At 37.8% G+C, this 16,007-nt stretch overlaps 1 protein-coding gene and 1 long non-coding RNA gene across 47 annotated transcripts in view; one reads left to right on the top strand and one right to left on the bottom strand.

The window, feature by feature from the left end:
- Positions 1 to 16,007, bottom strand: part of Nrxn3 (neurexin III) — a 1,612,235-nt gene that overhangs the window by 1,376,908 nt on the left and 219,320 nt on the right. Inside the window, exons 1-2 of one of the 45 annotated variants that reach the window (XM_017314985.2) lie at positions 4,412 to 11,615; positions 3,117 to 3,217 (exon numbers count right to left, since the gene is read on the bottom strand). The exons of 42 other annotated variants lie outside the window; for them this stretch is intronic. The gene's annotated coding sequence lies outside the window, so the exon portion shown is untranslated. 2 more of the 45 variants (NM_172544.3, XM_030246607.1) reach the window with 2 other exon arrangements.
- The window catches only part of Gm40537, a 37,486-nt gene that overhangs the window by 14,702 nt on the left and 6,777 nt on the right, over positions 1 to 16,007 (top strand). For both annotated transcript variants that reach the window (XR_003950115.1, XR_872904.3), the window contains one exon: positions 14,008 to 14,097. This is a non-coding gene — a long non-coding RNA (predicted gene, 40537). The remainder of the gene's footprint in view (positions 1 to 14,007; positions 14,098 to 16,007) is intronic.

Raw genomic sequence — 16,007 nt, 5'->3', positions numbered from 1 at the left:
AGGAGTGATGGGGTGGATTTGTTCACAATATATCATAAACATGTATGAAATTGTCAAAAATAAAATTTAAAAAAATGTAAAGCCCAGTGAGGCAGGAACACCAACATTGGAACACTAAGAATGAAAGAGGTGACATAGGTTTAAAGGGGATTTGGATATACAATTAACAAAACTTGCTGGACTGCTGAGATACATAAAGGATATACCTTTTTTCTGCCCATGGTACCAAAAAGCAGAAAAGAAAGAGGAGAAGTCATGTTAGTAGGATTATTCCCAAACATGACTAGGGGCAATGTGATCACCCACAGATAAATTCAGTACAGACTGAGGAAAGCTGACGGATCACTTCAGTACAGGACTCAAAGGGTCAATGTCCAGGAGTCCAAATGCCGCCACAGACTCAGGTTATAATTCTATCAACCATTGAGTCTCCTTCAGCCCTTTGCACCTGCTACATCTAATTTGACTCAAACGGGCAGAAACAGCCTTCCAAAGGACACCCCTGGATGCTCTGCTAGAATAACAAAGCTTGACAGTAAAATAATTCTTGCTGAAGAAAGAAGACAGAAGGAAAGACCTGTGTTGAGGACTCAGTATCAGAAATTAAAAAAAAAAAAAAAAAAAAAAAAAAACTTGTACAAAGTCAGACAGGCCCCAGACTAAATATATGCCTTGATTACTTCCAGCATATAATCCTTTCTTCTTATCTATTCATGCTTCTCTAAGAAAGATAAAAGAAGAACTGTTTTTGAAGACAAAATACAGCTCTCTACTCCTAACCTTAGATCCCCTGGGGAAATTTAGGCTTTGGTTGGTAGAGAGAGAGTGAAAGTGTAAGTAGCTACAGCCTAAGGACAATGCATCAGACTCTTAGGTCCTGGGGCCCTCTCTTTTTCTACAAACAGTACCTCCAAGCAGTTAGAGCAAAAGAGGTGGCCAGGGCATGGATAGATAACTAAGGAGCAGACTTAGTGTTGCTTCAGATTGGAGAGAAGGCATCTTGGGAGCATTCATGGGATGAATAGTCAATCACTCCCAGTACTGTGGACCCAATCTTTGGCTACATTGATTTCTAACTCATTATTCAAAGGGCCTCTGGGGTCCAAGATGGAGATATCCAGCAACATAGCTTGAGGGTCAGATACTATGGTATGTAGACTTTGCTGGCTTCTTGACTCTCCTGATCCAAACGTCCCCCTACCCCAGCTGTACGAAGGACTTTCTGTCCCACTACCATACTCAACTCAGTTCTCTGCTAGAGGATAACAGGGGGCTACCAAGCATTCTTTCTCCTTCTTCCTATCTTGCTTTTCTGCTGGAGAACTTTCAATTCCATTAGTCTCAAAATATTCTCTAGAGAAAGGTATTGGATACTCTTTTAGTTTCTTTTTCCCACTAACATGGCTTAGACAAGTAAGAAAAAAAATGAACCCTGGAATTTGTGTGTTGTGTGTGTGTGTGTGTGTGTGTGTGTGTGTGTGTGTGTGTGTGAATACTACAGTCACCCTACAGATGTTGGGGTGAAGGGTCTAGAGAAGTGGTTTTCAACCTGTAGGTTGCAATCCTTTTGTGGAGAGGGTCAATGACTCTTTCACAGGATTGTCTAAGATCATTGGAAGACACAAATATTTACATTATGATTCATAATATTAGCAAAACTGCAGTTATGACGTAGCAACAAAAATAATTTTATAGTTGGAGGTTATCACAACATAAAGTATTGTATTAAAGAGTTGCAGCATTAGGAAGGTTGAGAACCACTGACAGAGAAGCAGTAGGTAGAGCCTAACAATTAAGCCAACAAAGCAAGTGACACAGACAGGAAAATCCAGACCATGGTGACATTAATCTCAGTTACATAAACCAATAACCATCACCCTTGTTAAGATTCTTTCTTTTTGTTGTCTGTAAACCTTTCAAGGCTGACTCTCATTCTTATTCTTCCAGGCTGAACTTCCCCTAACCAAACATTGCAGCCACAAACACAGCACCATCTCATAAAAGAATCTTTTCTGAATATGCCTTTGCATAGACGCCTACAATGCAGTTAAAGTAAACATTTTCTGTCTAGATTCATCCACTCACTAGCTGTGCAGTGTTAGGAAAGGTACATGGAATGATGCATGACTCGGTTTTCTTATCTGTGAAATAGGATAAAATTTATTTCTATCACAAGAAACATAAATGAGACAATGTAACAGCATCCCCTAGACCAGGAATAGAGTATTTGGGGATTACTGGGAGTTGAGTACCCTACTTAGGGAGAAGGTAGACAGTTACTGGGGCTGGAGATGTAGCTCGGGTGGTACTGTGCTTGGCTAACATGCAGGAAGTTCTGGGTTTGATCAGTCACCAACACTGCATAAACTAGGCATGGTAACACATGGCTGCAACCCCACTACTCAGGAGGTAAAGGGAAAAGGGTTAAAAGTCTGTCTCAGGCCACCTTTGGCTAGACAAGGAGTTGGAAGGCAGCCTGGACTACATGAAATCCTATTTGGGGGGATGGGAAGAAAGGAATGATATAAGGAGAGAGAACATGATATTTTATTCTCTGAGTATGCCAAGAACCCTATTAAGTCGATAGCTTTGTGTGGATTCAATGGATGAACATAACCCATCCCCATTTCTAAGACAGAGGTGAAAACATAAGCTGAGCCCAGTTTATCCAACATGCATCTGTCTGAGGCCCCCTTGGCTCTCGGGCATTCTCCCAGCCTTCAGTTGTAAGACTGATAAGATACCTGGAACCCACAACCCCATCCCAGCATCCACTATAAGAGAGACTCAGGCTCCCCTGCAGCCTCTGCAGCTTTTATATATACTCTAGCCCATGGCAAACACTCTGAACCAAGGAGGCCGTGATCAGCCATAATAGAATATTTTAGCAGCTGAAAATAATAGAATATTTTATTAAGCAAAATGGAAAGGGAGATCATACCCTTTCTGATTCTGTTTCAAAGAGTGGTGGGGAGAAAGCCAAGCACTGCATAGCTATCAGAGACAAGTCCAGCCCAAAGAATGGGGAAGGGTCACCCCAATCATCTACTTTATTGCCGCCCAGAGGCAAACTGTTCTATCACCATGCATTATTCGATTGCCTGTGTGATGGTTACCTCTGATTATCTTTCTTCATTAAGATGCAAAGAAGACAAAGCCACCCGTCTACCTCTTCCCCTGTTTGTAGCATCAGTCATGGGGTTGGCAGAAGAGGAAGCTGAAATGAATGGTTATATGAAAAGTATGCACAGCCTTATATTTCAACACCTGTGTTACTGCAGAAATGCAGGATACAAACTATTGGGTGAAGGCTATAGCCTTTTTCATTTTTGTATCCTGTGATATTAACTTCCATGAAATCTTTCTTATAAGCTACCTGAAACCCTATGGCACTATGTATTTAATAATGAAATAGACAGAGAAAGATAGGGTGGAATCAAATAATTCCACTTGAAGGGATTATTCTATGATTCAGCAGAACATGTTTCCTCATAATTCCAATGAGCATTATTATTCCATTCTAAGTAAAACATGATGTTCCAATTTTAATTTACTCCAAAGTAATAGATAGTTGGTGCTATTTGTCCACCAGCATAAATTTGCTAAGTACCCATTGTGATCTAAGTACTACACTGAATAATGCACAGTCCTTGGTCTCTAAATAAATTATAACCATCCTAGTAATTGTATTACTATTCCTACCAAATTCTAGAGTAGTAGAACTGTCATTTCCCTCATCACAGTTTCCAACTCCCTCATTCCTGCCTCTTGTTTGGATACCCCTTCCCCATAAAGAAGCCAACCCAGGTGCCTCTGGAAATTGGGAGGCTGCAGACAACATCTGGTACACTAAGGGAATGTGTTTGTCTCAGCCCAGCTCAAAATAGTATCTGACAAGCCTGGATCACACAAGTTCTAAAAAACTCACGAGAAATAACCTGAGAAATCTATAGCTGCCTCCTCCAATTTCACTCCCTGTCTGGCTGCTTATTGAGTTCTGCAGCCTGTATTGACAGCGTGCAACCCTGCTTCTGTCTGCCTGCTCTTATGCAGCGGTAACCAAAAACAGGGGGTGGGGGAAGAACATCACAGTTATGATTCATGTCTGAGACCCTGTTCCCGAGCCAGGTACCAGCCTACAGGCAGAATTTCCAAGAAAAAAAAATAACAGTAAGATTTGTAGAAAGAAAATGCCAGGGTCTCCTTCCTTCTTCCTCTTCACCTCCCCCACCTCTTCTTCTCTCAGGGCCACGTACTTTATCTGGTTCCTTCCGACCTCTACTCTCCCCATTTAAGCTTCCAAATTCTACTTTTGCACTAAGAAAACACATCCGATATAAAGAGGATGGGGTAGAGCCAGCCCCACCACAGCTCACAAACCTTTTGCTTTAAGGTGAGCTGAAAGACTTACCTGAGAAGCTGGAGTTAATTTCACTGCAGAAATGAAAGTGCAGAGTGCAGATCCCTGGGAAAACATAACCTTGGGAATAGGGGAGAAAAGCAAGGAAGAGAGGGGCCACCACATTCCCCAAGCCCTCCAGTCCTGTGTCTCTGCCGGAGGAGCCAGCAATTGATAATCTCACTAACACCTACAACAGTGTGCAGGAAGCTGCCTTCTTCCTAACTAATACCGCCCTCAGTGTTGTTCGTGATTTTGCAACTCTTCTCTCACCATCCGAATCTTAGTGCAGCACTGGCAATTAGAAACCTGCACACACCTGGGACCTGGGACAGGGTGTTTTGTGCACACAGTGGGAATTTCGATCAGCAGGGAAGACTCTTGAACAGTTTCCTCCTTTCCTGGGAGGATTTATTTGAATGGGCAGGCTTGTGTCGTTCCAAACATATCCTCTGTCTTTATGTGAATCACTGACTCGGGAAGTCACATGGACCCAAGATTCTCAGAATGAGCACTCTGTTCTGGGAAATACCAGGGATATCTACTCTCTTATTAGCCACAACCCTTAAATAACTGCTGTGATCAGGATGCATCACTGAAGAGGACATTTCAAAGCTGAGTTGTTACTGCAGTGAGCAAAGTAGAAGGCACTGCAAAAAAAGCAGCTTTCTATTGCAACAGTTGCCCAAGCTCTGTTCTTCCTATTGGCCAGAGCTCAGGTGCAAGGCACTGCAAATGTACAGATATTCTGAAATAAATGCAGGGGTCCCAAAACCATTTATTCCAGACCAATATAGAATCCCTAAGTCACCTAAACGCTAGGGTTACTTGAAGCACTGAAGGATATTTTTAGATTGATCCTGTCGTCTATTTATTCCTATCTTAGACAAGAAGCAAGAATAAGGAGGTAGAGCACTATATATGGAGCTGCCATTCCGTGATATGAACAAAGATAGACTCAGGTATTACCTCTAACCCCTCACAGAGAAAGAGCATCATCTCCAAATGTTTCTGAATTGTGTTAATTTTACTAATAATAGAAGCAGTTGAGCTTAATGGCACTGTAGGCACAGTTCACAGAATTTCCCATGATTTACACCATCCAGTATCCCAGTAATCTTATAAGGTGTGCATCATTGGTTATTGTCTTAGTTAGGTTTCTATTACTATGACGAAACACTATTACCAAAGCAATTTGGGGAGGAAAGGGTTTATTTGGCTTGCACTTCATCATTGTTCATCTTGAAGGAAGTCAGGACAGGCATTCAAAGAGGGCAGGAACCTGGAGGGAGGAGCTGATGCAGAAACCATGGAGGAACACTGTTTACTGTCTTGCTCTCCATGGTTTCACAGTCTGCTTTCTTATAGAACCCAAGACCACCAGCTCAGAAAGTGTCACCATCCACAATGGGCTGGGCCCTTCCCATCAAACATTAAGAAAAATGCCCTACAGGCTTACCGACAGCCCAACCTTATGGAGGCATTTTTCTCAAGCTTCATTTCTCTCTGATAACTCTAGCTTTTGTCAATTTGACATAAAACTAGTCAGCACAGTTATTTTCCTAATGTTAGAAATGAGCACATAGCATTTCAGAGACACAAGGCAAGGTGTCCATGGTCATAGACTTTCTCAGGATTGGAAGCCACACATCTAACATTTCAGACTTTTTAACCATCATATGGTACCCCATTGAGCATATACTCATAGTAAACCACTATGCCCTTTCTACTTTATATTTAAAAATCTATGGTCATTTGTATGTGACCATAGATCACAGGTCAGCCCTCTGCTATACAAAAGGCTTATTAAAGAACATACTCCTGGGCTTGAGATCTTAAAAGGAACAAGCAAGTTCCTCATAATGACAAACTACTATTAAACACTTGGAATTGGACCTTCTTGATTAAAATTCATGTAAATACAAATTTCCAATGAACCGTCATAGATATTCAACAAATAGATCTACTAAGCCACTTAATAAATTATTGTTCTTGTTGATGAATGTTCTCACTGTTGAATGTGAGGTTTTTAAAATTCTAAGCAATTACTTATTCTGACTTTTTACTAATTTAGGCTTTTCTGGCGATCAAGTGAAAAGTTCTGCTTATAAACCTTTTCTTCAAAATGTTAGCTTATTCATACTCCCAACGTCCTCAGGGTAGACAGAAAGTATCACATCGCTCATCTTATCAATATTCAGAAGAACACACATTGATTGTAAGCAGGTCAGTGGTGCAGAGCACACAGCGTACAATGTATAATAAACCACACCACGCACAGAAATTCCTCATCCATCCAGTGATTCATCACTCACTACGTGCTTTAAGGCAGAAACACCATTTAAACAGGTCCAGTGACTCCTTTAAACTGCTCTAGTATTAGAATGTAGCAAACTAGGGATATAGTCCAGCCTCTACAACCTCTCACTCTTATCTGACCAAGACTTTAAAACCATTCTAAACCAATGACTTATAAATGATGGATAAATTGGTTCATTGGGTCTTTCTTTGAGTGTTGCTCTTAGACTTTACTGATTAGCTCACCTGATGAGTTGCAATTGAGCATGAATTATGGATTTGATCTTCATGTGTGCCAGTTAGCTTCATACTAGTTACAAAGTGGTCCATTGCCAGATACGAGCTATTTGTACAAGATGAGGGACAGGAAACCTTGTCTTTGTTTTGAGTTTCAAGCTTGTGTTCCTCCGAAATCCACATTGAAATGTAATCCCCATTTTTGGTTGTATTAACTCCTGAGAAGTGACTAAGCCCAGAGAGCTCTACTCTTAGGAATGGATTAACATTTTATAAAAGAGGATCAGAGAATGATGTAATAATTGCAGCCTTCACCAGACACTGAATCTGCTAGTAACTTAATCTTGGGCTTCCCAGCTTCAGAAGATCAGAATGCACATTTTGGTTGTTTATAAATTACCCAGATGGCTGCAAAAATATCTCATTGAGAGAATGTGTCTCTGAGATTCCAGGATTAATCCCCAGTTCTATAAACAATCTAGTCCCATATGATTTTATAATAGTTCAAATGAACACAGACACCTTTCATTATCATACTTGTGAATGGTACAGTGCAGAGTAGAACCTAGAGATGATGAATCAGGACAGCCCATCATTATTAATTAAGGAGCAGCTGGTATAAGACCCCAGCCTTGCAGTCAATGGGGGTGGAGAAGAAGAGCAGAAATAGAAATAGGCCAGCATTTATATTAATTCCACAATTTTGGAGAGGGATTATAAACTATGTTATACATGGAAAGAGCATGTGTCCAATATTGCTTAAGAACCCTCATCTGCTCATCGAAACCCATGCCCTTAAGGATTCTTGGGTCCATGAATTTTTTTTTCTAGCATATTTTTGAGAGTTCAGCATCCCTGGAAATGAAGTAAATACTTCAGGGTTGACAAACTGACAAGCAGGTAAAGTTCTTCTAAAGAATACAAAACTGTTGCCTTGACAAGTTGAGGTTCTAGAGGCGCTGCCAGTCAAAGTGCTGTCAGGTCAAAGAAGACAAGTCAGATAGTTTCTAGAGATGACTGAAAGTTTCAGGATAGTCATTCTGCCTTTTCCCTCTTGTTTAGGAGTGGAAAGAAATGGATCTTAGCTTCAAGGTTAAGTAACAACAGCAAATTAATATATCTCTTCTACTCTTGGAAAAAATTATCTTAAAGAAAAAAAAAAACGGATTGTTTCTTCCATGGCTTTCAATATTCCCATTAGAAAAGAGAAAACTGTTCTGCAGTTGTTTCTCTGTCAACTTAGAAAAAATTGCTTATTTTTCATCCCTCATATCTTAAAATTAAATTACACTGGATACAGTTTAAATGAATACTTCTAAAATCTTCCCACTAGTTGAACCTAAGTCTAATTTCTTTCTGTAATGCTCATGTCCTGAAGGAAGAATATCTCACCTGATTTGCATTTTTCCTGTTCGACTGTTTTATGCCAAGGGAATTCAACAGTTGCCTGTATCAGTGACACAGGAAATTGAAGACCATGATCATTACATTGAATTCTTCAAGAATCCAAACCATCAAGAAATAGGTGAAATGGATTATAAATATAAATTATTGTAAAGATAGTCTATTAATAGCCAGCTTTTGCAAAATGCGGTCCAGCTAAGTGTGGGTTTACCAGAACATAGTTGAACATTCAATATCATACAATACTGCAGAGGACTTGGAGGCTAGCATCAAGACACATGAAAGCCATTGGAAAATTCAAAGATATTAGGAGGACTAGAAAGAGATACAGCAGTCCTCATCCACAGAGTCTGAGAGCTGTAAGGACAGTCCTGTACCCTGCAAAGCTCCCTAGGAATCTTAATTGCATCCATCAAGTCAGCCTATCATGGAACATCAAGCAATCTTTCATTTATCATAATTTACCAAGTACTTTATCAAATGCTTTTCAAAACAAGGGTATAAACTTCCGCTTCAGGGAAGCTGGCGAGACATAGTTGTTTCTGTTCCTTATACTATGTACAAGTATCAGTTGTTGATAGAGGGGTGTGGAGTCTCTAACTTTGGTTGCTTTTGTTTTCAAAACATTCATGTATATTATACTGTCCTTTGGGGAGATTAATCCTTTTGTTGTCGTATAACAATCCCCCCTGTATCTGGTAGTTGTTTTTTATCCTAAACCTAATTTATTTGCTACTAGCAGTACTACTCAATATTTCTACCAATGAATATTGCCATGTTGTATTTTCCTATAATTTTACTTTTGCCCTACTCATGCCATTTTTATTAGAAGTGAGTATTTTATACAATTCATGTAGTTGTATCATGTTTTGATATTGAGCTAAGCCGGGCGTGGTGGCCACACCTTCAATCCCAGCACTTGGGAGGCAGAGGCAGGTGGATTTCTGAGTTCAAGGCCAGCCTGGTCTACAAAGTGAGTTCCAGGACAGCCAGGACTATACAGAGAAACCTGTCTCGGGGAAAAAAAAAAAATTAAGCTTACCATCTCTTTTATTTATATATCAGACTTTTAAAGTCCATATTGTATTTTATACATTACAGAATACATATACCATTTGTTCTTTCATACCCCACTATCAACAACTCATGGGACCATGAAACAAAAAACACCAAGAATACAGAATTTCACCAGCCAAAAATATTTAACTCTCCTTTATTGAACACTTTACTGAAGAGTAAAATAGTACCCATTTTCAAACTTATGGAACATATACTATGATAGCCCATAAAACTGAAACCTGACAATTTAAAAGAAATGACACCATGCAGTTTTTTCCAGCAAGACAGTTAACTAAATTAAAAATAAGTAACAAAAGTAATTAAAATAATTTTGAACTAATCAAGATATACCAAAATAATACATGAAACAAAAAAGGTCGAGAAAAACAAATAATATACTACAATGAATGAAAATAAACATATAACTTATAAAATGCATGATGTGTCAAAGAAAGTAATCCTAAAATAAAAATTTATTTTTAAAGCATATATTAGTTATAAATAATAATGGATTTCATATATTATGATTATAATAATCCATTATAATAAATAAATTCATATATATGAAATGTATTTTATGGTCAAAATAAAACCCCTATCCAATATTTTCCCTTGTATCTCTCTACTTCTACTGATCAACACTTTCTCCCCAAAGAGTCTTACTTCTACTTTCATGCCTTATTTATTTATTTATTATTTATTTTGGCATCCCAGAGTTTAACTAGGTTGAGTTACAGAAATATGGTGAGACATTACTTACAGGAGCATGGAAAACTACCCAGTGTCTATGCCATAAGGAAAGTGTACAGAAAAGGAAATGTGTGTTGCTAATTGCAAATCACATATCTCGTATCAATAATATAAATAAAAAAGAAAAATAGAGTTCAGTGGAGGTAGAGGTATACAGGGGAGAATATTGGGGTAAATATGGTCAAAACACATTATAGGCATTTATGAGATGCCATACTAAACCACACTGAAATAAGGCAGAAGCTCAATATTAAAAACAAATGCCAAAGCCAGCTTGGTGGCGCACGCCTTTAATCCCAGCACTCGGGAGGCAGAGGCAGGAGGATTTCTGAGTTCGAGGCCAGCCTGGTCTACAGAGTGAGTTCCAGGACAGCCAGGGCTACACAGAGAAACCCTGTCTCAAAAAACAAAACAAACAAAACAAAACAAAACCAAAAAAATGGCAAAGAAAAGAAATAATAAAGAGAAAACCAACAACAATCAAAGTAAAAACAAAAAGTTATTCTAGAAAAATGAATAAAACAGCAACAAAAATAGTGCAAGAATCAATACACCTGAAACATCCATTGTAAAACTGGTAAAGGGAGAGTACACAAAAGACCACTATTCAGGACGAGAAAAGAGATGTCAATACAACTCTGAAAGATGCCTAAGGGAAAAATAAATGAATATTACAAACAACTTTAACAAATAATTTGGACAATTTAAGTGAAATTAACCAATTCTTCAAATAAATAAATAAATAAATAAATAAATAAATAAATAAATAAATACTAACAACCACAAACCATTACTCAGTACTACAAAGCCATTTGCCTATCAAGAATTCAAATTCCTAATTAAAATACTACTCAAGATGGACTTGGGAACCAGTCCCTAATGGTCATAGAAGAAAATTCTCCCAATTATTTTTAACAGAATGAATGCTGATTGTATAGGATAAGTTTCAGACGATAGAAAATGGAATACACTACAAGCTCTTTTGATGAAACGAACACCCTCTGATACTAAAAGTAAACAGAGACACCATTACAAAAGAAAATATAAGTGAATAATCCTCCATAATTATAGACAGAAAATTCCTGGCGAAATACTAGCTAATAGAATTTAGTAATAAATAACAAAAATCATATACAATGAATAATAGACTCGGGTTCATTCTAAGTGTGCAAGTTGTTGCATATTCAAAACTCTATACAGTCCAATATGATCCTGGACAAGAACTGAGATCACATAGTCATATCAACTGAACAGAAAAAGTGCTTACCAACATCTAACACCCATTCATAATTTTAACATTGTTACAAACTATAAGAATAGAAGTAAATTTCCTCATCTCAAAGTGATCTATAAAACTGACTTCACACCCCTCCTTAAAATCAGGAATGCAGCATGAATGCTCTCAATATTATTTAACATTTTATTGAAAGTTCTATCCAGGGAAATAGAGGAAGAAAAGAAAAGAAGGATGAGAAATGAAATTCAAGTAAAGAAAAAATAAAATAGAGAAAGGAAAGAAAAGGGAAGGGAAGACAAGGCAAGGAAAGGGAAGGAGAGGAAAAAAATATAGACTTGAAAGTAACACAAAACTACCCTATTTGCAGACAATGTGATTTCTAAGTAGAAAATTACCAGAGTTTAGTAAGATTTCAGACAACAAAATATTCAGGTTGGTATTAATTATAATCCATAGACTAACAATGAATATCAAGGTAGCAAAATCATTCATATCTGCTGAAAATATTAAGAATTTGGGTATAGTTCTATCTAACAGGACTTGTATGCTGGAAAACACACAATGTTGATGAAAATAATTAAAGGCGCTCAATATATTGATACATACTATGTTCATGGAGTAAAAATCCAACATATTAAACATGCTGGTTTACTGTGACATCTGTTGTCATATGAGCAATATTTGTTATAGATACAACGCATATTACTTTAAAATACTTATAAGATTGGGGAGGGAGCAGAGTACCTAAAACAGTATCAAAAATAATATTGAAGTAAAAGGATCAATCCACCCAATTTCAAATCTTACTGTATAACTATAGTAATAAAAACTTAGGACAGCATTGCACAGAGAAACATGGCTAAAAAATTAAACATAAACAAATATATTCAATATTTTTGTTTGTTTTTTGAAAACAAAAATTTTGAAATTTTATATATATATATATATATATATATATATAATTTCATGGAGAAAAATAAACATCTCAGTCACAATGATGGAATAATTCTCATCCAAATTCCCAGGCAAAAACTAAACTTCAACCCAAGTATCATATTTTCAGAAAAATTATCTCCAAATGGACCATAAACTTGAAAAGCAAAATGTCAAAGTGTAAGGTATTTAGGAACAAAACATAGGTGAGAATCTTGAAGATGTTTCCTCTGGCAAAGATTTTTTGACATGAAGAAAAAAACAAAAAAACAAAAAAACAGGTCACTAAAAGAAACACTGATAAAGTGGTCTACACTGAAATTATACTCTTTCTTCTCAAAAGGCCCTGCTAAGGAGATAAGAAAACAAACTACAGAATGGAACAATGCATGTGCAAGCCATGCATTTAAGAAAATACTAAAAAAAAAAAAAATCTCAATTTGATGGGGTTTTTTGACTCTGAGGTAATGAGAAGACAGAGACTGCATGTCACTAAAAGCAGCACACAGGTGGCAAATAAGTACCAGGAAACACATTCCACATCATTAGGGACTGAAGAAATGTGTGTGGAAACCACAGACCACAGTGAGACGTCACTACACACCTGTCACAAAGCTATAATAAGATTTGCATGCATGCGGTCAGCATGCCATGACTTGGAAGAACGTCTACACCAGAAACTGCTGTCAGGACTCCTGGTAATGCTTCTGTTGTTTCATTTTTTTAAAAAAAGAAGAAGAAGAAAATAAAAATGAAATATGGAATTAGTAGCAATAGTATGCTGGGTGCTCATAGGAGAAACGACACCTAAACCTTTACAGCAGCTTTGTACTTCATAATAGGCAGATATGGAAATGTGCTGGTATCCTTTAATATCCTTTAACAGGTGAATTGTAGAGTAAATAGTAATATATATTTTGCTGAATGAGTAAAGCTCAAACTGAAGTTTGTTTAAGACATGATTTTACTTATGCAGAATTTTGCAGTAACAGAATTACAGAAGTGGGAGTGCAGATTAGAACTTTCGAGAGCTGTCGAACACAGGCAACTTGAGAAAGCCTTGCAGTGCTCCAGTTACCTTGACTCTCTGCCTTCCCAGGTCATGGGATTATGCGGCCATTTTGCTACAAATTGGTGTAAAGGAAAATGCATAAAGGATATTCTTTATCTCCAGGTATTCTTTCTTATAATTTCATTCACTTCATTGCCCCGCGCAACTGTGGCAAAATAAAACATTTTTCTAAAAGTAAACAAAAAGTTCACATATTTTCTTGCATTGTTTCACAGGTTGAATCTTTTCCCTTACACTGTCTATAATGGGCCTTGGCATTTACAAGACCCGGTCACAGAATGATGCTCTACCTTTTAAATACGTTAGTGGACCCAGGCCTCTGAAAAGCCAAATTTCTAAGATATAACCCATCATTGGTCCTCAGACTCTCAAAGGCAAAACTAATCTAATCCATCAACTATTTTAAAACACTCTAGGGATCACAACTATGCTTATGTTGAACAAAATTGATCTATTACTTAGCCTTGCTTTTCAACAAAAGTAAATCATCTATATTTTAACTTCAAATGCTAAGGTATCTTACTTAACAAAGTATTATTCTTCCATTCTTTATGAGTCTTTTGACCTGAAATCAACTAGTAGGTACCTACTAGTAAATACTTTTACTTCACTTTTCAGATTTCAAGGGTGTTCTTGCAAGAATCTGTAATGCAGATGACTACTTTCTCCAGCACTGACACTTGCTTATAAATGAAGAAACTACTACAGGTAATAATAATGACAGTTAACATGAATTATAATACACAGGTTAATCATAATGTTAAATTAATAATTAGTTCATAATTATTGATCAATGCCAAGTGACCTGCACCACCTCACTTAAGCCTCGGTGAATTACAGAAGGTATTTTGATAGTTATCATGTATAGGCTCATAGAGTTAACTTTCCCAAAAAGAACAGAGCTTGCACAGATTCAAATCTGAACTCTCTGACTATACTGCCCACCATGTTAGACACTGTGTCAGCATCTTGCTTTCCTTTAAGAAATAAGCAGTCAATTATTCCATTTATCAGAAATATCATGAACCTCCTACTGATCAGTAGGAGGCTCTCACATGTCTAAGAATTCAGCTCATCTCTTAGGGTCGGTATCATTAGAGCATGGGCATTGTAATTGTAATCAGTAAGCAACAGAGTCAACACACACATTTCAGTGAACACAGAGGTTCAGTAGTGCCAATCCTCATCATTAATATCTTCACAGTGGAGCTCTGAGGAGGTAAACCATCCTTAGGCCCTGTGGCCCAGCATCCTATGTTTAGAAGTGTGAACCCCCAGTAAGTTCTTCAAAGTGTGAACTCTTGAAAGACCATTCTCAAACACAACCCCTTATTAGTGGGTCTTTGTGATTCTTTTACTCCAGCTTCCATGATGCCCTTTTCCTTTCTGCTCACATTCACTTTGCCCTGGCTTTAGTCTGCCCCTCAACAGAGTCCCCATCCATGACCCTAATTTCAATTTTATATAGTGTGAAGGAAGAAAATATCTTGCATTTGGAGAATTGATGTCCCTTCTTTCTAAGAATGAAAACTATTGGAAATGCTTTTCTTAAACCTTACTTGGTATAAAAATAGTTTTTAATGCATCAGGTCTCGCCTAGTCCATTTTTAAACATTCTGAATATAGCAGAAAATACAACTCTCTTAAAAATTCTGTTTTTGTTTTCTATCTTTTTTCTTCTCTTCTTTATGTGCATACACTCTCTCACACATGCATACATGAGCACATTATTTTTTTCTTGAAGCTTGTTTAGTAACTCCTTCCTTCCTGTCTCTCCTGCAACTCTGCCCAGTTACAGCAAACTACACAGCTCCCTGCTGTGTGCATAAAAGCTCATCCTAGACCACAGGAAGTGAAGACCAGCAATCCCTACCAGGACATTACAGAGTTTCAAAACTGTCACAAAAATAAACAACCCAACAGAAGCTTGTGTGTTCTCTGCAGGACAGTGTCTGTCCTTGTGGAGATACGGTTATTCAATTATTTTTAAATCCATAAAAGGTCCACTTTAGTACCCTTTAAGTCCTTCATGAGCATAGGGTCCACACCTGTCACAGAGAAAGGTCACCAGCCTCTTTCAGATATGCTCAACACTTAAGGAATTAACCTTCTTAGTGACCTTGGTTGCCTTTTACGAGTTCATATTTTCTGGACCTTCTTCCATCAAAGTGCCTCAGATGCTCCTATCATAGGCCTCTGATAATCCAGACATGACTGGTTTCTATTAGCCTGGGTCAATGGGGAGGGATAGTGAAGAGGAGGGTCAGAATACCTGAAGTACTGAACCAACAATAAAATGATCTTTCTCAAGTGGTAGATCTCTAGGAAGTGCTTATTCTGTGTAGACTGATGGTGCATAATGGGAACACCCAAATATTCATAGCTGTAGAGAGAAGTTGGACTAGGAAGAAATGTTCGACATTCAACAGCTACTGGGGAGTCAACTGAAGATGTGAGGGCTCCCCTCTATCTTGACTCTCAAGTTACTAGGAAGAAGACAGAGACCCGGTAAGGTAGGACCAGAAGCAAAGGTCCTGTGTGAAATATACAGCATTCCCAAGAAGTATGTTATCCTACCTTTACTATTGGCATCCTGGATTCTTGGATTCTTAGAGCAA

This window comes from Mus musculus, chromosome 12 (assembly GCF_000001635.26).
Source record: "Mus musculus strain C57BL/6J chromosome 12, GRCm38.p6 C57BL/6J".
Lineage (NCBI taxonomy): Eukaryota > Metazoa > Chordata > Mammalia > Rodentia > Muridae > Mus > Mus musculus.
Note: the sequence above shows the minus strand (reverse complement) of the source record. Positions and strands in the feature narration are given on the sequence as shown.